Source organism: Peromyscus leucopus, chromosome 9 (assembly GCF_004664715.2).
Source record: "Peromyscus leucopus breed LL Stock chromosome 9, UCI_PerLeu_2.1, whole genome shotgun sequence".
Classification (NCBI taxonomy): domain Eukaryota; kingdom Metazoa; phylum Chordata; class Mammalia; order Rodentia; family Cricetidae; genus Peromyscus; species Peromyscus leucopus.
In genome coordinates, this window is record NC_051070.1 from 84,391,932 (window position 1) to 84,415,938 (window position 24,007).

Here is a 24,007-nt window from a genome sequence, read left to right on the forward strand (position 1 = left end):
GCAAGCGAGGACACTGTAGCACTAATTAAAGAGGCCTCTTCCTCAAGGCTCCCTGTACATGACCCAAAGGGAGGGATACTGGTGGAAGTATTAAGGCCACTCCATGTAGTTAAAAGGGAGGTTTATTGTGTGGGGTAACTTACAAGTAAAGAAATAGGTTACAGGATCCGGGAAAGGTAAAGTGCAGTCCAGCGGTGTTCTCTGGAGAACTCTGCTCGGTCTAACTTCAGCGTCCACGATCCAGGAACCAAGAGAGCCGGCACATTAGGATCTCAGGTCTTAAAGGCTCCTGTCTCGGCCCCGCCTCATAGGCATGACAGTTACCGGAAGCCTCAATGGGGGTAGTACTTCCAGGTCAAAGCTGGTCAAAGCTACCCACTACAGAGGGACCTTCCAAAATTTTGTGCACACTTAGAAAGAAGAAAGATCAATTAAGATAATGTGTGCCAAGTATTTGAAGTGTAGTAAATGTTCAGGGTACTGTTGCTTTATCATCATTATCATCCACCACCACCACCATGGTCATCATCATCATCCGCATAACCGTGTGTATCAGTGCTATCATCTTTACCATCATCGCCCCACGGCTACCACCATGGCCATCATAGCAACCATGATCCCCATTGCCATGGTTATCACCGTCAACACTACCACCGTCCCCATTGTCTCCATCATTCTCACCCGTGCCCTGACCGCCACCATCACGGCTAGGCCACCATCAACACCATCAGCCCTGTCTGTCACTCTTCTGTAAGTGAGTAGCAAAGCCCTCCAGGATGTTAGAGGTTACTGTGGTATGCAGAGTAGATGCCAGACTTGAAACTCTCCTCTTACCTGCTGTGTGGCCATGAGCTAGGCCTTAGTGTCGTCCCCTCTCTGTACTGTCTTCCCCCATCTGTCCATCTGGGCTCAACAGTGTTGAACCTGGAAACCCAAGTAATTATGAGCATGCGTGGGGGCATGTCACTCACCTCCCTGTGCTGGCTCTCTCCCTGGCTAAAAGGAAAGACCAGGGGCTTGCCGGAACCCAAGAAGTTCCCAACCTATAAATGACACCTACAAAGTCACACATGACCAGAAAACGGGGTCTAGCAGGCAGAGAGGGTATTTGAGCTGGGCTGATGGCTACAAACTGTGAGCCGTGCGCTGGAAAAGGACACAGGGCAAGCCGGGCAGTGGTGGTGGTGCACGCCTTTAATCCCAGCACTCAGGAGGCAGAGGCAGGTGGATCTCTGGGCTACAGAGTGAGTTCCAGGAAAGGCACAAAGCTACACAGAGAAACCCTGTCTTGAAAAACCAAAAAAAAAAAAAAAAAAAAAAGGACAGAGGGCATGCAGCTGGGAGAGATGGGTTTGAATCCTTCATCCTCCAGGCGTTCACTGAGGGTCCTCAGGAACACTGAGGCCAGGTTTGCACCTACATCATGACAGTCCTGTCTGAGGAATGTTCACTTAAGAGACCAACAAAAGAGTTAAAATATGGACAGGCTTAAATGACACCAGAAAGGGGTGGTGGGCCACCCTGGGGGTTCTCAACAGGGAGAGCCACTACATCTCAACAGCCAACCATCAAAGGGCAGGGATCATTTCTGAAGCCCCTGTGGGGTCAGTTGAGCCCACAACAAGATGAGCATCACTGATGACCACGGAATGCTGACTGAGCCAGGATGTGGGTTGAGGACAGTGAATCTGGGAGCAAGTGGCTGACTAAGTGGGTAAAGAACTCGCCATACAAACATGAGGACCTGAGTTGGGATCCCCAGCACCCATATTAAATAATTAAAAAAAAAAAAGGCATGGCAGCATGTACCTGTAACCCAAACTCTAGCAGGAGGGAGACAAGTGGATCCCTGGGGCTCACTGGTCATCCAGTCTAGTCAAATTGGTAAGCTCCAGATTCAGTGAGAGACCCTGTCTAAAAAATAAGGTGGCTTGTGATTGAGGAAGACACCTAATACCATCCTCTGGCCTCTATACATGTAGACACACATACACATACATAGACAAACACTGGGGGCAGGTCACATTTGTCAAATGTCTGTCTCATGTTTCTGGGCCCACACACTCTGCTTTCAACAGGACTTCACCCTTTCTTGAATCTGAGTCCATATGTGATTGGAACAGAACAGGAGTGACATAAACTAGCTTCAGACTTTCGTTCACAAAAGCAATGCATCTTCTAGAGGAGCCACCATGCCAGAAAGGAGCCCAAGCAGCCACATGCAGAAAGGACATACAGGGGCTCCCATGCCACCTTAGCTGGTCTGTAGAGTCAGTGCCATGGTCATCTGGAAGGCATAGAGGTGGGAGTGGCCTTCAGATGAGGGCATCCCAGCCAGAGTTCCTAGGGGCCATGGCACAGAGGCAAGCCATCTCTGTGGTGGGCCTGACCCGGCTTCCAGAAGTACAATCTGGCTGTGGTGGTTTCAGCCTGCCGAAGTTCAGGAGGCCGTTTTAGGCCACCATGTAGTGAGTAATGCAGAAGCCGTATCTCTAACGGGCCACACTGGCTAAACCCAACCAGGAGTCAGGGAATAAATGATCACACAGGGTACAACAGCTGGGAAGAAAAAATGCAGGGCGTAGAAGTGAATGTCCATCCATTGGGTGAGCATTTAGAAGCCAGGAACTGAGGGTGCTCCACATAGCCTGTCTGAATCTTGAGACTCATTCTTAGGTGAAATGGAGGCTTCATCCCAAAGTGTCTGGACATGTGTCCAGTTGCCCAAATAGCCCATGACACACTCCACTGTCTACCCCATTCTCACTCAACCCAGTTTTGACACACCGCCAGCTTTCTCTCTCTCTCTCTCTCTCTCTCTCTCTCTCTCTCTCTCTCTCTCTCTCTCTCTCTCTCTCACACACACACACACACACACACACACACACACACACACACACCTTCTTGTCTGGAAACCCCAACTTTTGAGTCTGAGCTGATTCCCCACAGCATAACTTGATGAGGGTGAGGCAGGGCATGGGGGTGCTCTATACCATGAGCAAAAGGTAAGAGTTGAATTGCTGACTTAGGGAGGAACTGGCCCTGCTGGCCCTTTTCCCACCAGGCACATGCTGGCCTCTGTGTGTCTCTTGCTTTGGATTTTCTTGAAATCCTTTATATACCCAGCCTATTCTACCAGAGGCCCTCTGAAGAACCCTCCACCATCATACTCCTTTTCCTTCCCTAACCCTCCCCACCCACATCTACAGAATGAGCGAGTAAACAAATGTGTCTCCACTGAGTCTCATCAGGGACTTCTCTAAATCCCCTGTATACCTTCCTTCCTTCGGTAGTAGTGAGCAGGACTCACAATTAAACAAGAAATCTACAACCAGCAGCAGAAAGCCTCACTGTCACCACGTGTCCCCAGAATCCCACTCTGGCTTCTTTCCCGACCCTGAGAATCATAACTAAGCACTTCCTGAACTATGACTACCACAGGAGCAAGGCCCGTGCCTTTCTATTGTTCCTACTAAAACAATAACCCCACTTGGTATCTCAGCCGCTGTTGCTCAGCTCATTATATTTTCTCATCAGGAACCCCACATCACATGGGACAGCTCAGGCCCATGAGGGAGATGACCTGCCCATGGACATACAAGTGAGGAGTTGCAGAGCCAGGACAAAGGCAGAACTCCCCCTACATGACGCCTTAGGGTCTCTCCCACTCCAGTGCTGCACACTGGGCCTCCAAGCAAGGAACGGGCGCTCAATAAATATTTAGAGAAAGGCACAAGACCATAGCCAATCCTCGTGGTGTGACAGCAAGCAGAAACCAACCCTCTGCAGAAATTTCCAATTCAAACACCACAGCTGCATGAGGGAATCCTAATACACCGAAGCCTTTTGTTTTTTTGGAGGGGTTTGTGCTTTCAACAATGAGAGGTAGTACAAGGAGGTACCCAGACAGCCCCTGGGAGTCACTTCTGGGCCGTGATTTCAGATGTGAGATGGAAAACATTTCACAGCAAACAGATTCTGCTTATCACAGAGGGAGGGAGGGAGGCAAGAACTCAGATCCCATTATTTAACAGGTGACAAAACTCACGCTGTCAGAGTCAAGGGACAGGTTGGAGGTCACGCAAACAGGGATGGACACCAGCTGCCTTGATTCTCAGGCTAGGGATGGGGCTCTTGCAGATCCTGTTACCGTCAAGTCCTAAATGACCTGCTCTAATTGGCTTTGTGGAGAGGACAGAGGGCACAGTGCTGAATGCAGGCAGAGGCCATAAGGAAGTCTGCCCCAGAAAGACTCCTTGTCCCCAGGCCCCAAACACCTCCTTCCACTCATCCCCCAGTTTCTACAGCAGGTGGCCATCAGGGCACATGGCCGGAATCCCCTTCCTCCATGGTGCTCTGCAGAGAAAAAGAAAGGGACTACACTGTGGCACCAGAGTGGTGACACTACACCCTTCCGAGGACCTCCTAAGCCAAGAGACTAGAAGAAGCTCTCCGGTCTCATCCAAACCGTAGTATTTGGGGAGGGAAGGGGTGTGACAGAGGTTACTCAGCACCAAGTGGAAGGCAAAGCCCCCTGTCCTTTGACCTTGAGGGCACACTTCATCTCTCTAAGCCTCAGTTTTCTTGTCTGGGAAGTGGGGCTCTCGAGCTAAGCACCCTTCTTGAGAAGCGATTAGTGTGAGCTCAGCCCTATCTCAGCTGACCATCACACCTGCCCTCTCACCAGCAACAGTTGCTCAGGCCCAGGCCGGAGACATACCGACAAGCCATAGTTGGTCTAGTCTTGTGACCACGCAAACCACACAGCACCCAAAGGACTAGGAGGTGGCTTAGCAGAGCACAGAGCTGCGGCAGTTTCTCAGGAATACTTCTAAGCGGCGATGCGGAGGGACCTGGAGTGGAGTCAGGAAGCCGAGCGAGTCCAGCAGGTTGTCAGTACAGTGTGGTGAAGCCAGAAACACCAGAGGATGGTTGGGACTCAGACCTCTGCTTGTCAGGGGACAGCCATCCATTGTAAGGCCTGGCACGTCACAGCCCATAGAACATGGACTAGGCTGTCAGGGGTCTGTGTGGCTGGAGCCTGCAGCAAGACATGGCTCAGAAGCCAGCACCAGCTCTCTCCAGCCTATAGGTCAAGTCCTGGGTCAGCTGGTGACATTGTGCACTGGAGTAAGTATTTTGTGTGTACACTTAATTAAGTCTTGCTTTGCCCCAATGACTGGGGACATACCCCAATCCATAAAGGACTCATAAGGGAATACAAAGCAATGAAATACAAATTACAAATTAGTAGTAACACAAGAATTGAAAATCTGACTGATAAATAAGACAGAGACTCCAAGTCTTAAACGCTATTCAAAGTGTCAGTTTTTAGACCTGAGCTTCCTGGTAGCAAGTGCAACAGGGGATATCCAATCAGTTACATAATGTCCATGACATATAACAAATAACTTTATAAAGCCCCATGCTTGGGAAAGTCATAACTGCTTCTGGTTGTAAAGCAGACATCTTTCCTGGCAGTCTTCATTATAGAATGACACAGAATAGACAGAAAGATGACATCAAACCAGCAAACTGTTCAACAAAAGTGATCCCAGCCAAGTGGTGGTGGTACATGCCTTTAATCCCAGTACTCAGGAAGCAGAGACAGGTGGATCTCTTTGAGTTTGAGGGCAGCCTGATCTACAGAGTGAGTTCCAGGACAGGCTCCTAAACTATACAGAGAAACCCTGTCTCAAAAAAAAAAAAAAAAAAAAAAAAAAAAAACCCAAACACACAAAGTAATCTCACAGAGGCCAAAATGCTATTATTTGGAATATCTCCTTCCCTGGCCCAGTTTAGGCTTGGGCAGATGAAGCTGGAGAGTTTTAAGAATGGAACAATCTTGTTTTCATTGTTTATTTCTTATCAAATTTCATTTATGACCTGTGAGATGGCTCAGTAAAGGTGTAAAGGTGGGCAAAATGGGTAAAGGTGCTTGCTGTTAAGCCTGATGGCCAGGGCCAGAGTTCAATTCCCAGGACCCATATGGTGGAAGGTGAGAACTGGCTCCCACAAGATAAGATGTCCTCTCCTCTCTCTCTCTCTCTCTCTCTCTCTCTCTCTCTCTCTCTCTCTCTCTCTCTCTCTCTCATACACACACACACACACACACACACACACACACACACACACACACACATTTTAACAGTCATTTGGCAACATAGTTTGACCAAGCAATCCTGATTGGTTCCCGTCTTGTGTATAGCTCTGGGGAAGCTGAACAGGCAGGCAGGCCTGGGTCATGCCTTCTTGGGCCTGAAGAGCTGAGGAGAAGGGATCAAACAGGCAGTTTAAGAACAGACTGAGATCTAACTAGGGTCTTAGGGGATCCCAAGCACCATGGGAAAATGAATGAGGGGTTTCACAGTGCATGCCCAGGAAGGCTGCCTGGGATAAGTGAGATCCTAGCCAGATCAGTGAGACAGATTGGGTAAGACCCGATTGGGAATGTAGGTGGGGAGAGCGAGCAGCAGGGGATAGACTATCAGAAGTAACTGCTAAGGAACCCACGGCCCCGAAAGATACTCCAGAGACCAAGCCATTATCCTGTCACTCTATCAAGAGCAACTTGAGGCTAAATAGAATCAAGCTGGGTATGACCACGCACGCGCACGCCCCCCCCCCCCCAATTTCCTACAGACACAGAATATCTGGGTCTACCAGGAGAAGAGCAGTAGGCATCTTGGACAAGCCACTGTCAGATTTGAAACCTACCTAAGGTTCTGGGGGCTGAAGAAGACCTTTGCCACCTGCCCAGTCTCCCTCATTTCATAAATAAGAACCTGGAGACCCAAGAAAGAAGAGAGTTATCTAAAAAGACCCAAGTGACAGTCCCCAAAAGTGCAGAGCCAGGAGGAAGCAGAGGGGATGGTGGCACTAGGCAAGTCAGCCAGGAACCCTTAGAGACTGCGGAGGTAAATCCCACGAGAGCAGAAATATGCTGAGCCTGGAGTTCGCTGCTGGGACCCTGGTCACAGGGACATGTGCCCCAACCTGAGTCTCCTCATTTGGTCAGTGGGATTGGACTGACATACCCCACTGGGTTACTGGGAGGAACAGAGAGTGAGTGCTTTGTAACCTATTAAGTCCTGTGCCCTGTCCCAAGTGTCGGGAAGAGGGTGACTTCAAGGACAATGAGCATTTTGTAACCCCACACTCAGCTCTGACAGTGGCCTGCGAGGGAGGAAGGTGGGTCTCCCTAGCTCACAGACTACAGAAGCTGAGTTCACTCACCAGCCCAAGCCCTCCCAGTTCAGGGAGGGTAGAAAGGGATCAGGGGGTCTAAGTCATCTACCCAAGGGCACAGCAGACCCACAATGGAGAGTGGGCAGAGGAAGCTGAAATCCAACCCTCAGGAAATGCAGATTCCCCCAGTCTCTGGGCCTCCAGTGTAAGCAATGTTTTGCCCTGATAGTAGGAGCTCAACCTCACTCCTAAACATGGGGCTAATGGCCTGGGGGGGGGGGGTTCCTGTGTGACCACATGAGGTGTTCCATCTACCACAGCTGCCTTGGCCATCTACTGTGTGATAAAGCCCTCAAACTCTCTGGCATAGAGCAGTTTAACTAGGTGTCTAGCTCTGTGGGCCTGGGGTTCAGATGGGGCACAGCAGAGATGCCGTGGTTCTGTGCCACAGTGTCTAGGGTCTTGGTTGGAAAACTCCAGCAGCCAGGAAGGCTAGGTGACTGTGCTCCTCTGGGACTGTGGGCCACCATGCCTCTGGCATGGCCTCTGTGCCTTGAGCTTCCTCTGGACATGGCAGCCTGGGAGGGGACACTTCATACTCAACCGAGGCCTTCAAGAGCAAGTGTCCTAGTGACGTGGTGGAAGCTAGGAAGCTAGGTTAGGGTTAAGGTTAGGGTCCCCTTTGCCGCACTCACTGGATACGAAAGTCACAGACCTGCTCAGATTCACAGGAAGGCTATAGAAAACCAACCTCTCTGTGGGAGGAGGGTCCAAGCAATGGGCATCAAAGCAAATCTGAGCGCTGCCCACCAACCTGGCAGGGAGGGCAGCAACCCACCCTTCATAGACTGCTCAGAGAGGCTAATGGAAGGTACAGCATGGTCAGTTAGGGAGACCCAGGACCCCTCCAAGTCTCTGCTGTTTGTGACCCTGGCCTCTCGAAGCCCATCTCCGGCTCTCATAGAATCTTCCCCTAGAATGATCAGGAAGTTAAACCAGACACTCCCAAAGGCAGGGTCAGGTCCTATCTGCCGTGGCAAGATGGCCATGAGTAAGCCACACGATTCTGGGAGCCTCGGATTCTGCTTCTTCATAATTGATACTATTTCTCCCCTCCCCAGGCTCTGGAGAGGCCCAGAGGAGACCACACATGTGAAACCCCGACAACACCATTTCCTTCCTGGCGCTGGGGTGGGGCATGGCACTCAAGGCAGGCATTGCATTTGAGAGACTGACTCACCAGGTCCTCAACACTGGGGCGTGCCTGCACTTGACACTGTGGTGAGCACCTCTCAGGCCTATGGTCTCAGCTCCAATTACAGCTCTCTGGACACATCTCCTGCTTGGAGCTGGCAGGGACCCCGAAGAGTATCCACAGACAAGCAACTGGCTACAGACCTTTCATCTACGAGGCCCTGATCCAGGAAGAGGCCCTAAGGTTACCCCATCTCCATCCTGCCCCTATGCTCACACAAGGCCACCACCACAGCCATGGGATCCTGATCTCTATTTACAACAGCTTCAATGACAGGAATTTTAATGCTTTACAGGCAGCCCACTCATGTCTAGGCAGCAAAGGTAATTACTTCCAAAAGCAATCTGCCTCTCACTTCTAACAGTTATCCCCAGACCTACCAAGAAAAGGGCCACCAGGACTCTGGGGTCAGAGTCTTGGCTCTGACTCTTCGGGGTTAATAGCCTTTGAGTCCTCAGTCTTCAGCTGCCCCCATCTGTAAAATGAGCATACAGGATAAGGGCAGGTTAAGATAAGACACCATAATAGACATGAAAACACCTGGCACAAATTCATCCATTTCCCATGCCTGCTCTTTGGACACACTGTTCCACAGTGGCTTCCTAGGCTTGGGTTCTAGTAACACATGCTTGGACACATACACACGGCCGTTCTGAAGAATCACCAACCCACCTGTGCAATCAGGGGGACAGAAAAACGTGGTTGGTACTCCTAGGCAACTCCTAGGCAGTGGGGGCTTTCCCATTTCAATGTTTCAATACAACTATTGTGTTCTAGACAAAAGCAAGCGAGTGGAAGGACTGTGGAGGGATGGTTGAATGGGTGGGTGGGTGGGTGGATGGATGGATGGATGGATGGATGGATGGATGGATGGATGGATGGATGAGTGGGTAGCTGGGTAGATGAATGAGTGGGTGAATAGGCTGGTTAATGGATGGATGGATGGATAGCTATATGGATGGGTGAGTGGGTGAATAGGTGGATAGACACATGGGTGGGTAAACAGATGAGTGTGTGAGTGGACAGATAGGTGGACAGATGGACAAGTATGTGGATGGGTAAGTGTATGGTAGAATAAGCAAGCGAAGAGCTTCATTAGGTTTCTGCATCCATTGGGAAAACCCACCTCTTTATTACAGCCCTTAGATTCTCCTGGGTGTGTGTGTGTCATCTTTTTCTTGAGGACAGGGTAAAGGGGCAGTGTCGAAACTTTGCTCGACATAGGAAGAGCATTTATGAGCACGGGTGGCCAGATTCTACCAGCAGAGACTCTGACTCAGGTGTCTGGGCAGATCTGAAACTCTGTTTCTAGCCAGTGCCTGTCACAACTCATCTGCCTTGGTTGCTCCACTAGCCACACTGGGAGTCATTCTTGGATCCACGTGGAACAGCTTCCAACAGCTGCTGTACAACAAGCCTGCAGCCAGGATTTGGTGCCCTGGCTTGGGAAAAGCCAGCTGGAGGGTAAGAAAGCACCCTTCTAGCCTTGGCTAATCTGATAGCCACCTCCAGACACCCTCTTGTCAAATAAAGAGCTGGAGCCACTTGGCTGCATGGCAGCAGAACTCCAGTCTGGTTCAGAAGGTGCCGTTTCCCTGCAAGAATTCCAGCTATGTAGTAACCCTAGTAAGTAGGACAAGGCCATTAGCCCACGCAGGCCTTCCATCAAAAAGAAGCCCTGGGAAGAGACCCTGACTTCCCGAAACACGCACATATGCACACACATATAAGCACATGAAGAAGGGACCAACATCTCCCTCAATAAAGGTAGCAGAGCCTCACTTCAAGGTTCTGCTTGGTCACCAACTTGCCATGTGCCTTAAGCCCTTGGCACATGTTCTCCCCTGGGTCTTGGTTTCTCCACCTGTAAAATAAACTCCTCCTTGCCCTGGAAGGGACTGATATCATCTGAGCGATGATAGTTTCCTATTTTTCATTCTTTCACCTAACTAATGTTTCGTGAGCAATTTACTATGACCCAAGACTAATCCACAGCAGTGAACAGGCAGATGAACTAAGTTTGGGCCCCCTAGAGCTGGTCCCATTTCTGCTCCCCAACACCTTGTCCTTTTCGCATTTTGCTGTCCTTACTTTCCCACAACCATAGCAGTGGGTTTATTACCCATCATCCCTGCGTTACATACGAGGAAACTGAGGCACCGTGGAAGTGGGAAAGCCAGGGTCAGGCCTCCGTCAATGCTGATCTGAGACCTCTGTCAACCAAGCCCTTGTCCTCTAGCTCTCTGCTAGGAACTATTCCTTCTAAAGAACCCTCCCACAGCTTTCCAAACTCCACACACCTCAAGATCTTGAAAAGACCCCAGGTCACGGAGAGCATTGTTTTCTCCTGTCCCATCCAGGCTGGACGGGGCTTTTACCACCTTTCTCCAAGGCAAGTTGTCCAACGCCTCCCTCATGAGTGAGTACCTTTATCATGGGTATTACAGGAATGCTGGGAGGTTTTTCATAGACACCCCATCTCCACCTACCCTCTCTGTCTCTCACTCCAAGTACCCACACATGACCTTAGAGGCAGAGGCAGCCCTCCTCAAGAAAGGAGGTGTAGCAGGGTGGCGGCAGTGGCCATGGTGGTGGTGGTGGTGGTGGTGGTGGTGGTGGTGGTGTATGCCTTTAATCCCAGCACTCAGGAGGCAGAGCCAGGTGGATCTTTGTGAGTTCTAGTCCAGCCTGGTCTACAGAGCGAGATCTAGGAAAGGTGCAAAGCTACAGAGAAACCCTGTCTTGAGAAAAAGAAAGGAAGGAAGGAAAGAAGGAAGGAAGGAAGGAAGGAAGGAAGGAAGGGAGAGAGAGGAGAGAGAGAGAGAGAGAGAGAGAGAGAGAGAGAGAGAGAGAGAGAAAGGAGGTGTGACCTCTGTGAACTAAGGCACAATTCTGCAATCCCGAACCCAGAGGAACACAATTTCAACTCCCAACACACAAGGACACTTTGGGTCAGCAGGCCCACTTTTAGCTATGTGGGGTAAGACCATGAGCTTGCAAGGGGCTCATGGTCCCGAAGATCAACCTCAGCTTTAGCTGGAAACTCCCCCTACCCCTTTGAAAAAGTGCTAGGAAAATATCCCCTCTCCTTTCTGCCTCCCCAATCATGCTCAGGGCTGCCCTCACCATAGCTGTTCCCAGAAGCAGTAGCTGTGCATTCTTCTCACACCAGTAGGCCCAGGTTGCCAAGCTCCAGAACCCAAGTCTTGCTTCGGGCTTTTGTAAGCTTCCTATGGCATCTGTCTACGAGGTCCTGGAACCACCTTGGGCGCTGCTAAGACATGGACTGTCCTAAGGGTCTGTAAAGATAGAAGGCCAATATGTATCTCTTATACCTTTTCCTTTGCCACCTACGGTGCGACCTTTGGAGCTTTGTGACAAGTGATGTCAGAAGCATGAACACAGAAGCAGGAGTGAGAAGTCAGCTGTCTCGGCTTCGGGGAGTCACGGAAGAAAAAGGCAATTGCAAAGCCGTGGCACTCTTCTGCTGAAGTTGTTCCATTTTCCAAAACAGGTGTGCATGCCTCTGTGAGCATGTGCACTGCACAAGAATGGGTGTGTGGTGTGCATGTGCTCACACATGCATGTGCAAGTCAGAGGCTGACATCAGGATGTCTTCCTCAATCACATCTCCACCTTATTTCTTGAGACAGGGTCTCTCACTGAATCTTCTTTTGGCTATACTGGCTGGCCAACAAGGCCTTGGGATCCTCTTATTTCTATCCCCAAGTGCTGAGGCTACAAACCCATGCCACCAAGCCTGGCTTTTACAAGCATGCTGGGAATCTGAATTCAGGTCCTCAGGCTTGCACACCCACTGAGTCATGTCCACAGGCCCCAGGAAAGTGGCTTTTATTGTTTGTTTGTTTGTTTGTTTACAAAAATACCAGTCAGGTCCACACCTTTAATCCCAGCTTGGGAGGAGGTAGAAGCAGGTGGATCTCAGAGTTTGAGGCCAGCCTGGTTTACAGAGTGAGTTCCAGAACAACCAGGGCTACAAGGAAAACCCTGTCTAACAATCAACAAACAAACAAACAAACAAAAACTTCACACGAACACAGAGTGACAAATTGTTGGTGCTCTTAAAGAAATAATACTGCCGGGTGGTGGTGGCACATGCCTTTAATCCCAGCACTCGGGAGGCAGAACCAGGTGGATCTCTGTGAGTTCAAGCCCAGCCTGGTCTACAGAGCGAGATCCAGGACAGGCACCAAAACTACACAGAGAAACCCTGTCCCGAAAAACCAAAAAAAAAAAAAATTATAATTTCTAATATGATAAGTATCAAGAGCTATGGCCACATGCAGCAGAAGCTTTTTGGGGTCCTCAATGGCTCTAACAATGGAACACAATCCAGGGAGGCCAGGTTTGGGAACTGTTTGGAGAAAGTGTCCTGGCCTTGACTGCTGGATGGGATAAAGGGTGGAGCCTGGCCAACAGGCAGCTTATCTGGAGTCAGGTGATGGTCTGGGAGACCTGGAGGGGACATTAAGTGACCCTGGGCCATGGACCTGGAATTGATCTGGCAGCCTGGAAAGGGGATCTGCAGCAAGGCCAAGGGGATTCTCGAGGCCAAAGGAAGGCCATATGTGTGAAGAGCAGGGCCTGCGCTCCAGGGCTCACCCACAAAGGGAAGAGGAGATGCAGGACTCAGTGTCACAGACAGATGTGGTGAGGTAGGGGAATGTATGCTGCATGTGGCACATGACATGCATGTGGCAGCTGCAGGGACTTGCTAATGAGCAGAGCATATTCTGGCTCCAGAAAGTTCTACAGTACACTCCCAGTTCTTCTGGCAACCCAGCGGGTTTCAATCATTCCGATTCTCACAGTGGGAGGCCCTTTGGTCCCTGAGGTCACCTCTGCCCCTTGCCGTCTTCGGAGCACAACCCAAACAGCTTTCACTTCGGCCCTGGCTCTGAGACTCTGGACAAGCAACTGTCCATCCTATCCTTCACCGTGGCCATGAAGCTGGTGAGCACGGCTCAGGGGACAGTGGAAGGAATGCTCTCGAGGCCCAGCAGTGTGGCCTACAGAAGGGCCCGGCCTGGGGCTTTGGCCTGGGGCTAGACGCAGCTAGAGATGTTTGTACCTGCCTCAGCTGCCCATTATTATCTAAGTATTAGTGTCACAGCAGAAACATGGCCTTCTCAAGGTCACACCCCCAAGCCCAGTTTTCTTAAGAGATACAGAAGCAGTGATAGAGTGAGACTCCTCTCTCCTGTCCCCACCCCATGCCCAATACCCCAACAGGTCTCAGTGGGAATGGAACATTCCTGGGAGCTGGGGATATCCAGCAACACCCATGCCTACGTCCATCTACTCTTCCAGCAGTCACGTCTTTGAATCCATCCCATAGTCCCGGCGCCAGGCCAATTGCTATCTGCCCACAGCAAGGCTTGGCCCCCAAACTGGTTTCTATCAGTGTATGTAGACTGATTCTTGGCCTCTCCCATCTGGCTGGACAATGAGAATCACGACCAGGGGTGGGCGTTGGAAAGACTCCCATGAGCCAGCCCCTGACCACCAGTAGCCAAAACACAGTTGTTACTCCCAACAGCTCTTGTGCCCTTCACTTGCTCTGACTTTCTCTGGGGTGAGCAAGGCTCAACACAAGAGGATACGAGGCACAGAGAGGTGTGGTACCTGTCTGCAAACACACAGCTAGAGCTAGAAGCCCAGGTCTGACGGTGCAAGTCCCAGATTCCAGAATGTGACCAGCTCAGGCAAGTAGAGCTGTGTCAGAATGTGCCTGGGAGTTGGGAATTGAGGTCAGTCTCAAGGGCTAACATCAGGCACAGCGTGAGAGGGGAGTCCCTGGTAGTGCAGGAAGGCATCACCAAAACCAAACCCCAGCAATGGCTACCCCTACCAGCTGCTCAGCTGGGCAACACCCCCTCCAACGTTTCTAGTTAAACTATAGAACATCTGTACTGGACAAAGCCTGCTGTCTGAGCCAGAAGGAAGGGAGAACCACGGTGCTTGCAGAGCTATTGGTCCCTAGGGAAGGACATAAAGTCCCAGAGCTTGGGGACAGTTCTTAGGGAAAGCTGGGGGGGGGGCAGGCAGAAGCAGAGTCCTCCTGCAGCGAGATCAGCTTCAGTTAAAGCCCCCAGCCCCGAGGAGGAAGCTGGTGGGATTTGGGGGCCTTCCAATGTGTTACCCTGCACCCCAGTCCTGGGGTGAGGGGCACTGCAAATCTCCCAATCAGTAGTCAAGTTCTCTGAAGGCAGACCCAGGTAATCAACCCTGGACAGTCTGGACAGAAGAACTCAGAAAGCTAGCTCCCCATATAAGAGTGTCCCTAGCTGGGGCAGTGGTGGCACACACCTTTAATCCCAGCACTTGAGAGGCAGAGGCAGGTGGATCTCTGTGAGTTTGAGGTCAGCCTGGTCTACAGAGCGAGATCCAGGACAGGTATCAAAACAACACAGAGAAATCCTGTCTCGAAAAAAAAAAAAAAAAAAAAAAAAAAACAAATAAAAAATAAAATAAAATAAAAAAGGGGGGCGGAAAAAGAATGTCCCTGGCCCCAGGCAGCCAAAGACCGGGCCCTAGCTTCCCGATCTGTTGTGGCAATTGTCACCTAGTGGGGATAGGGTGCAGAGGAGAGGGACTAGAATCCAGGTGACCTGACAGCTGAAGAATCAGTGAGATCTAGGCCAGGAGTCAGGCCTCAAACGTGCTGGCAGCTATCCAGACAGCTGAGACTAGTTCGCAGTCCAGGGGCATGTGACACCCCATGAGTGAGTGAAGCTACAAAGCTGAGCCTGGACTTCCATGTGAGCCTGGTCACTCAGGGCCACTTGGCAGGCTTCGGGGTTTGGGGACTGGTGCTCGCCCCTGGCCTCAGGATGGATCCCTTCTGCTGGGGTCTGTATACATGTGGGAGCCATCTCGGCTGTCCTGCCCAAGGTCCAGCCCTGTCCAGCTCCCTGGATGTCCTCAGGCAAGTCAGTGGCCACTTGCCTCTGACTTCAGTGCCAAGGGGTGAGGTCCATGACAAAGTCTCTGCCTCTCCGGTGCTATATCTGCACATGCACCCTCATGGGCAGGTTTACACACACCCTGCACCAGTATGGCACCCCATGTAGGAGGGTGCCATGCCGCAGAAAGGCTGGCAAGACAGTGAGACAGCAGCCCCACCGCAGGGCCCCTAACAAAGGCGGGGCGTTGGCAGCCAGCAGAATAGGGGCGGGCTGAGATGGATGTGGCTTGGAGCCTAACAGGCCACCAGCAGCCGCAGCATCTGCTTTTTCTCACCTCTAAAGGGAATCGATTTGTCTCTGACTGATTTCCCTGACGTCTAGTTTTCTTCTCCGCCCGGCTGTCAGCCCAGCCACTGTGCACAGGGCGGGGGAGGCTCTGGCCGTCAGCCTGCCTGCCTGCTTGCCTGCCTGCCTGCCTCCCGCTCCTACCTCCCCACGCGCCCACATGCTCAAGGCATGCTGATCTCATACTCACAGCCACAAAAAAGCCCACACCCCACAGACAGCCTACCCACCACAGACACAAGCCCCACAAGATATGCACATCACACACTCCCACACAGAGACAACCTGCCCACAGCATACACATCCCGCATAATACACATCCCACATACACACAGAAGACAACAACCTACCCACAACACATTCACAGCTACACACAGGCAACTGGCCCATAACATATCCACAATATACACACTCCACACAATAAATACCCATATTCACACAACCCACCCATAACATGCTCACACCATGCACACCCCACACATACCCATATACAAACACAACCTGCCCATAACAAGCCCACAGTATGTACAACCCATACAAACATGCACATGTCACATCCACTTACAGACAACCTGCCCAGAGTACACACACATCCCACACTATATGTATATATGTGTGTGTGTTAGGGTATGGTATGTATATATGTGTGTGATATATCACAATCCTACCCATAAACAACCTGCCCATAGCATGTACACCCCACACAATACATATACACATCATTTCCCAAAATGATGTCTCCTCCACAGACACACAGCCTGCACAATATAAACATATCATACACCCTCACCCGTAGATGACAGACACACACACCTGTATAATATACTCATACCACACACATTCTTACTTACAGGTAATATGCCCATTACACACACCCCACATGAGACACACCCCACATATACCAATCCACAGACAACCTGCCTGCAAACATGCACACACTATACACATCACACAACACAAAGACAACTAGCCCTAATTACACACGCAACACACACACCACATTCCCTAATCTGGCAGACAGATAGACCGACCTGCTGCTTGCAGTACAGACATACCCATGCATGCCAAACTCATGCAAAATGGACACAACACACACATCGCATACACAGATGGACACACTTGAGCCACACACCCCCCCAGGCACCATAGAAGTACTGCCATCCCACAGACATCACACACTAATGACACCAGAAACAGCCACCCTTCACACACACATTACCTTGTCTCTCTGACACAAATACACACTACACACATTCACAAACTAAGATAGTGTCTGTGTTTACACAGACATCTATAGAACACACACTCATCTGCGCACATGCATGCACACGAGCGCACACACACACACACACACACCTCCAGCTCTCCTGCTTCCATCTGACTCCCAACACCAACACTCACATTGCCGACTGACACACTGACACACACACACACATACACACTCCCCCTGCATATGAGCATTCCTTCCCTTCCCCCAAACCTTGGTCACACACATCCCTTGCCCATGACTGAGTCTCCTCAGGTTCTCCTGGGCCTCTGTGTGTGGTGTTATCCTCCCTTGGACTCTCCACTCTTCTACTGAAAACCTGTACAGAGGGGAAGCAAAAATACCAGAACCCTACCATGTACCCCAGGTCCCAAGAGCCTGGGAGGAGGCTCCTGGGTGTCAACAGAAGAGGCAGCCATAGTCAAGCTGAGCAGAGCTTGAGGACGCAGTGGGACCTCTCGGTAGCTTGCCACAGCCCAATCTGTGTGGAGGGCTGAGTTCTAGCAGGGCCCAAATGACCTGGAGCAGGAACGAGGAGTTTCAAATGCCCAGCACCAAGGGATGGAGGCGGGACTTCCTGCCACAGGTACCTGGGCAGGGCTTCCAGGAAATTCTCTGTCAAGCCAGTCAACAGCAGTAACAGCAGCAAACAATACCACACACTGACTCTCCATCCACAAATCATGACCCTGACAGTTACGGACTAGGGCCTAAGAATGCCCAAGCTTGGTAGCTCTCTCATCTCAGAATGAGGAAGTGGAGGTAAAATCTGCAGACAGAGGTTGCCCAGGGCCCCATACATATGGTCAGTGAGTTCACCAGTTATACTCACATTATGGCCCAAAACTCAGATCAAACCAACCACCTCCAGCAGACAGTGGGTCCATCTGCCCTTAGAAGCCTCCTGAGGCCATTCTCTCTGTGCCATGCCCACCTCAGGAGTTACCCACCCTCAGCCTGGACCAGTGTGGGGTTGATATGTGCATGTGTACACAGAGTGCTACCCGACTGTTAGAGCATGGGACAGGGGTGCCGAGGTGGGTGGGTGGGTGGAATATCTTCACAGGTATGTGGCCCTGTGTGGGGATGGGAGCATCCAGGGGCATCCAGGTGTGGCTGGGCTGTGGTTTGTATGCCTTAAGAAGGAAGGTGCAGCAACTTAAGACAGAGCGCCTGTGTGGCCTGGTCAGGCGACTCCATGATGGGTAAGGTGACCTGCTGATGTCCAACGCAACCCAAGTCAGAAACTCACTTTTTAATTAAAGGGGGACCTGTAGGGCCCTGGCCCCCGTTCTGGGTAACTGTTGCCTTGCTTGCAGACCTTGACCTTGATATCCTCCCTATGCTAATTCCCTGCCAGGTTTCACCCTCCTGAATGCTAAAGGGAAGTTCCTTGTCTGTGTATCCTGAATAATGGGAGTTAACAGCTTAGATGCAAGATTGTAAAACATCAGTAGTGAACTTCTGCCCTCCAGGGTTCTCCCATTGTGCTGTAAGCCTGTATTTAAGACCTCCTCCCTCCTTCAATAAATGACATTCGGCATTTAAAATTAAAATATATATAATATATATATTACATATATATACATTCTGCAAATGTAATCTATGAATACCACAAATGTGATTAATATCATGAGTGTAATTAATGAATATCATGAGTGTAATTTAAGAAATAGAATAATAATAAAAAAAGGAAGGTGCAGGTAGGATGGGGCTGTGCAAGAAAGAGGTGATGTGTGTGCCCCGAGATATACACACTGGGGTGCATGTAGCAATGCGCAGCGATTATGAGGTGCAGCTCTAGATAAATGAACAAGTTTCCCTCTTGAACCCATGTCCTTTCCCCCTCTCCCCTGGTCTTTATCTGGCCAGGCAGCCCTGCTCTCAGCTCAGGCAGTAAGTAGGTAATTGATTAATAGGACTGGTTCTTGGCTCTTCGAGGTCTGGCTGTAGATAAGAGGAGACAGGAGCAGCCGCCCAGCGGGATGCCCTGGATTCCAGGACTGAGCTCTGAAGTCACAGGTCATAGGTGTCCCTATCTCAGTCCTTTACTCTCCTCCTGGTGCCAGGGGTCCACACACCCTCCAGGGTAACATGTACAAGGCAGATGCCCCAGTTAGACCCTGGACACAGCTGGATTGAGGCTCACCTCCCCAGCTGGAACAGGGATTACCTTCAAATCCCCATGAAGACTTTACAGAGCCGTGTTCATGAATGACTGTGCCCCCAGGGGGAGTGTCCACACATTCATTCCTGTCTTCACATGACACTTCTTCACTCTACTACCAAGGTAAGCTGAGGTTGGTTATCAGAGCCCCAAAAGCCAATAAAGGCACAGACCCAGCCTCTATGACCTCCAATGGCCATGACCCCTCTAGACCAGCAAGCAGATGAGGAGACAGCAACATCAAACCCAAAGGCCTAGTCTAAGAGAATAATGAGGGTGTACAGACAGATCTGCAGCATTCTGGGGCCCAGGATCCCAGCTGATGTCTGCATGGATGAGTATAGAAAAATGAAGGCTCACACTGTGTCCAGGAAGAACCCTGCTAGGAAGGGCCCTTCATTTAGTTTCTGTTGTTTGCCTAAGCTGTTAGAGCGACTATCACACTCCCTAAGCACATCCTTGGGGACCACTCCTGATGCCATCCACTCTAGGCTTTTCATCTGGAAGCTGTGGAAGAACAAGGCAGGTGGATGGATAAGTTTTGATAAAGACCCCTGCCCGCAAGAGTATAAGAAAAACACCAGATAACATCAGGAGAGGCCATCTAGATATCCATAGCCTCCTTCCAGGACCAGACATTGAGTGGTTAGGGCTCCCAGGGCTGAGACAGGAGGCTGAGTTGGAAAAGGCGCTGCCCACCCCTGTGTCAGGTTGGAATGGAACATACACTGTCCTCTGCAGGTCAGGGCAGGAACGTGCACCCATGCTCCCAGAACACATGCTGTGATGCCTCCAAGGATGTGTGTACTCCCTAGTCCCACTCCACCCCTGCAGAGCTCTGATGGCTGGCCTCTGGGGCAAGGGGCTACCTCTACACCCACCCAGCAGCACTCTAGAACCTTCCCACCATCCCGGCCTAACCTCAGCATAGCATCCCCTGCATCCCACTTCAGCATGGCCCACTCCCAAATGATGTAGCTACCAAAGCCAGGGCCTCTGAGCCAGTAAAGCTCCCTTTCCAGCAGAGAACCTGAGGCAAGAGCACATGAGCTACCAGCAGGTTGAAAGTCACAGAGCTAGTCAGCCACCAGGCTGGATGTGAGCTCTGGCGTCCCAGTGCTGACCAGCTCTCACTAAAGCATACCATGTGACCCGTGACGTCACTCCGCTTTCCAGCTTCCCCTGAGTCTCTTGCCTCTTCTAGGTCTGCCCCCCTTCCCTCTGCATCTCTTCTGCTCCCAAACCCTCCTCTTCCTCTTCCTGTTCCCGTCTCCTTGTTTGTCCTCTTGCTTAAGGGTAGCAGTACAATGTCCTCTGGTTCTAGAGGAGTGGTTTTCGCAGGACTTGCTACTCATTTGTGCTAGACGAGCCCTGTCCTCTCTGTGCACTGGAACAGAACCCCCTGAGTTCTGTGGAGGGCCACAGGCCACGGTGTGTCTTGCTCTCAGTTAGTGTGTGTGTGTGTGTGTGTGTGTGTGTGTGTGTGTGTGTGTGTGTGAATGTGTGTGTGTGTGAGAGAGAGAGAGACAGAGACAGACAGGGAGGTGTGTGTATGTATCTATATGTGCAGGCACATGCACCTCTATGTGTGTGTGATATGTGTGTATGGTGTGTATGTATCTACATATACAGGCACGCCATGCACCCCTGTGTGTGTGTGTGTGTGTGTATGTGTGTATGTGTATGTGTGTGTGTGTGTGTGTGTGTGTGTGTTACATATGTATGCATCTACATATGCAGGCATGTGCACCTCTGTGTATGTGTGCTAGAGGTTGACATCAGGTGACTTCCTGCCTCACTTCCCTTTGTAGTTTTTGAAATAGGGTCTCTTTGCTGAGCCTGGGGCTCACCAATTGGCTAGATTGGTAGTCAGTGAGCTCTTAGATTCTCCTACCCGTCCCAGCACTGGGATTACAGGTGCCGTGACTGGCTTTCTGTGTGGGTGCTGGGGATCTGAACTCACACTGAGCCATCGCCTCAGCCCACACTTACTCTTTTGTGAGCACAACTCCCAAGCATCTGCCTTCTCTCCACACTGCCTGTCATTGGAAGAGAAGAGGAGAGAGAAGAATAAAGGGGAGGGGAGGGGAGAGCAGAAGGGAGGAGGAGGAGAAGGGAGACATCCATCCCTACAGAGACTGTATTGGGATGTTTTACTATGTGCTCTGGCTCGGGCAGCACCTTAGTTAATGGTGTGTCAGACTATGGTACAAATTTATAGCTGAAGGTTTACATCACAGACAGCTGCAATGAATGACGATAAATTAATTTAAAGTGCTACCAAAGTCTATGTGCTTATGAGCTCGGGACTAATAATTTATAAATGCATGCCTTTTATAATCCTGGTCTTAAGTCTTGAAAGCAGCTAGTTAAAAAGCAGTCACATGACATAAATTATTTTTATTCTTATCACTGTGTATGGTGATATGGAAGGGAGAGGATGGTGGCCACCAGCCCATGGCTTTTGCAGGTAGCCATCTCTCTGTAGTCCCCATCCCTACTTGTAAAGAACTTGAACCTATAGTCCTCAGCTCCATCCTATCACTGGCCAAGCATGCCCCCACATCCTAACCCCCTTTCCGAGGGTTCAACAAAGTTCTCCTCCACTATTAGGCCTCTCCTCCAACCAAAGAGTTACAGGGACATCTTCTTGCTCCTTGGAAAGAAAAGAGCAAACATCTTTTTATGTGCAGACAATAAGCACAGTCGTTCTCACGGAAGGTTGGGAAGAGACTCCCTGATCCTCCATGGCTTCACCTGTAGAGCAAACTTCACAACGGACAGCCCTCACAGGGCCATCAGAACTGATTAAGGTCACATATAAGCCCTCAGTAAAGTGTGCTTTCCACTACCTGCCCTATGAGAACAGGGACAAGTTGAGAGTGCTTTATGACACTGGGAACCTCATGGCTGGTTGAGCTGCTCAGATCTTCTTCAAAAATGGGAGCTGGCTCTTCCCTTCTGTAATGTTGTCCCATGTCCTTCTCTCCCTCAAGTCAAGCCTCACCCATGTGCCCCAAGCCCTGCACCATGAGCCCTACACCTGCTACTGCCTTGTTGGGCCCATCTGTTCTTCTCATGTTAGCTCACTCTCTCCTGCATTGCCTGAAAGATCTCCTTAACACTTGGCAGTTCCTCAAACCAAGAGGCAGAGTCAATTCTTTTTTTTTTTTTTTAAATATGGACCGCTTTTCGAATTTGCATGTCATCCTTGCACAGGGGCCATGCTAATCTTCTCTGTATTGTTCCAATTTTAGTATATGTGCTGCCGAAGTGAGCACGGAGTCAATTCTTGCATCCTTTGATTGGCGTTGCCTTCACCTTGCTTTGACATAAACTAGGTCAGCAAGGGTAATGCAGAACTTCCGAGACTGGATCTTGAGGTGCCTTGCATTCCAATGCTCCCCAGGTCTGCAGGCCTAGCCTGATTTCCTTCCCGGACCCAAACGCCCAGCTGTCTCCTGGACCTTCCTTTTGAAGATCTTGCAGACACACGACCCTCCCAGCTCTCCCCTTTGCTTATTGTCTCCACCCCCACTTCATCCTCCTTACTTGCTCTTCCTCCCAAGACTGGAACTCCCATCTATTCTATTGCTGAGTCCCAAGACTGGTGCCCTGCTTCCACCTCCCATAAGGTCAGTCTCAGGGGCTAGGAAGATGTCTCTCTCAATGGGTAAAGTGCTTACCTTCCTAGCATGAGGACCTGAGTTTGATCCCCAGAACCCATGTATAAATGCCAGACACTGGGGACTGAAGAGATGACTCCATAGTTAAGAGCACTTACTGCTCTTTCGGAGGACATGGGTTCAGTTCCCAGCACCTACATGGTAGCTCACAATTGCCGACAACTCTGGTTCCAGAGGATCTGACATCCTCTTCTGGACTCTGTGGCCACCTAATATGTGCACATACATACATGGAAACAAAACACTCAAACATGTCAAAATCTTTTTATTCTTTAATGCCTGGCATGGTGGCACATATGTGTAATCCCAGAACCAGGGAGGCAAAGACAGAGAGATCCCTGGGACTCATGGATCAGCTAGCCTAGCCCGATTGGTGAGCTCCAGATCAAAGAGAGGCCCTGTCTCAAAGGATGTGGACATCAGCATTCCTGAAAATGACAATGGCACACAAGGTTATCCTCTGACCTCCACAGGCACATGCTCTCACGTCCACACATACACTGAGACACAGACACAGAGACACACAGACACACGGAGACAGACAGACAAAGAACATCTTAGTCCCGGGTCTTGGTAGGGCAGCCTCTCAACTGGCTTTGATCATCTAATTGAAACTGTTCTCTCCAAGCCTAGGCTGCTTGGATCTCTCCACAACCCAGCCTCTACTCATGCATTTAGTCCCTTCTCCACTGAGCAGACCTTAATTATGTTCCTTCACAGCTTAAATACCTTCATCAGTCCCCATTGTCTTCCTAATAAAAGTCACACTTGATGTGAATTATTGGCTCTCCACACCTGCCCCAGGACTTTCCCAGGTCTCATTTCTGACTGTTCCTGATACTCAAGCTGGCCTTGGCCCTCCTGCCTGCTGCCTGCTCCACCCATGAGCTTTCACATGACTGCTCCTCTTGTAGGGACCCCCTTCCCTCCAGGGGCCAATAGATACCCTGATGGCAGGCCTTGGCTTCTCTAGGAAGCCTGTATGAGCCTGTACCTCTTGCTGAGGGACTGCCCTGCTGGTTACTCCACTGTACCCTCCCTCACTTTTCTTTGTCTCTCACCCACAGTCTTCCCTTCTCTTCCTTCCTGACCCACTTATCTGCCTGAATGGTCTTTGGAGAGTAGTTTGTTCCTCAGCAAAACAGGCAGCTCAGGGTGGGTGGGCAGGAA

General features: G+C 50.5%; 1 long non-coding RNA gene and 1 other non-coding gene across 12 annotated transcripts in view; both read right to left on the bottom strand.

Moving 5' to 3' along the window:
* Positions 1 to 310: 310 nt before the first annotated feature.
* Positions 311 to 24,007, bottom strand: part of LOC114709622 — a 48,705-nt gene continuing 25,008 nt past the window's right edge. For 7 of the 11 annotated variants that reach the window (XR_005092199.1, XR_005092207.1, XR_005092201.1 and 4 more), the window contains 3 exons: positions 11,570 to 11,742; positions 8,824 to 8,918; positions 311 to 924 (listed from right to left, as the gene is read on the bottom strand). This is a non-coding gene — a long non-coding RNA (uncharacterized LOC114709622). Of the gene's footprint in view, positions 925 to 8,823; positions 8,919 to 11,569; positions 11,743 to 23,119; positions 23,266 to 24,007 lie in introns of those variants that run through there. The other 4 variants (XR_005092206.1, XR_005092205.1, XR_005092200.1 and 1 more) reach the window with 3 other exon arrangements.
* Positions 22,326 to 22,432, bottom strand: LOC114709634. Its single transcript, XR_003736957.1, has one exon. It is a non-coding gene; the product is annotated as a U6 spliceosomal RNA (small nuclear RNA).